We start from the raw sequence: 1473 nt of genomic DNA on the forward strand, positions 1-1473 counted from the left end.
CTTGACCTTCATGAAATATTTTCTTCTGAGATTAGTTGTAAATGAGTATCTTTTCCCTCCTCTGAAGACAAGTATGGCAGAGGATGAAACAAAAGGCACAAGAAATCTGTTTCTAAGGTATATAAACATCCCAAGTGCCAATTCATAGGCAATTAGCACCTTAATTAAAGGGGAAAGGGCAAGAAGTAGGATTTCAATGTTCAGATACACATAATGTAAGAATAGTCAGTATGTGGTACTTGATGGCAACGGCAGGATGGTGTCAAAAGTCTCATTTCTTAAAAGGCTTGTTTGAGTCCTATGTAGAAGCAAAATTTCACACGTGAATTTCTGGGTGTTTCCCAAACTCTAACTAGGTTTCCAGGAATAATGTGTCCATTCTGATTATCAGGCCATGCCTCCTTTCCCCAGGCTTCAAGTGTGGTTAAGTCATTGGAATTTGACCCCAAGACTATCTGCAAATGACAAAGTACTTTATCACATCCCTGCTGAATTCCACTCACAGCCAGACCTCCCCAAGACCAGGTTTTGTTAAAGAAATATGAACGAGGCTCATACTCCATGAAAAAAATTAACCCTAATCCCTTAAAATGTAGAAGCAGCCTAGAAAATCAATGTTTTGACCCAGTGTTAAGATTTATTTGCATAGTTAGGCAAAATACTTTAATTCCAAGTTTCCTCTTACCACTCCAATCTCATTTTGTTTTGTATAGACATTCCCTTTTTTTCCCCTTCAATTTTACTGTGTGTATGTGGACAAACAAAGCTCCAAGAAAAGTCTTAGTCTAAAAGTTTGACAATGAACTTGGCCCCGGCACTGCCCCTACGCCCAACAACATGGAGAACTTGTCTGTTACACATATACAAAAGTGAAATACTTTTTGAAACTGCCTCATTCAGACTGAGATGCGATAAAAACACGACTTTAAGGTACAAAGATTATATTTAACCAGTGCTTTCCTGGTGTTTTAACAAGCCCCTTCTAAAATCCAGATCTTTTACTCTTGGGGAAGCAGCAAGTCCTATGACAGACCCAGAATTCACTCTAGGGAGAAAAATCAACAGTAGGTCTGTCTCTTTGAACTCAACACCACAGTAAGGGAGCAGAGGTTGAAATACTCTACTAGTTTTCCCCACACCTCTGATACTGAACCACTGGCTAAATCCATGAACCTTATTCTTCCACCATGGAAATCAAGAGTGGACAAAGCACTCTTAGAGCTCTCTTAGCTTAGAAGGGGACTAATATTTACTGTTTTCGATCCCAGGTGGCTACACATCAGAATCCTCTGGAGCTTAAAAACACAAAGAAACCTGGCCACTCTCCCCTGCCCCCCCAACTACCAAATTAGAATTCTTTTTGGAGGCAGTGGACCTTTATTTTTTTTTAAGGACATTCATACGGGTTTTGTTGAGAACTATTGATTTATTCAGTCATTGCTCCACACTAAGAACTTTGCCACACATTTCACA

This window comes from Kogia breviceps, chromosome 10 (genome assembly GCF_026419965.1).
Source record: "Kogia breviceps isolate mKogBre1 chromosome 10, mKogBre1 haplotype 1, whole genome shotgun sequence".
NCBI classification, from domain to species: Eukaryota; Metazoa; Chordata; class Mammalia; order Artiodactyla; family Physeteridae; genus Kogia; species Kogia breviceps.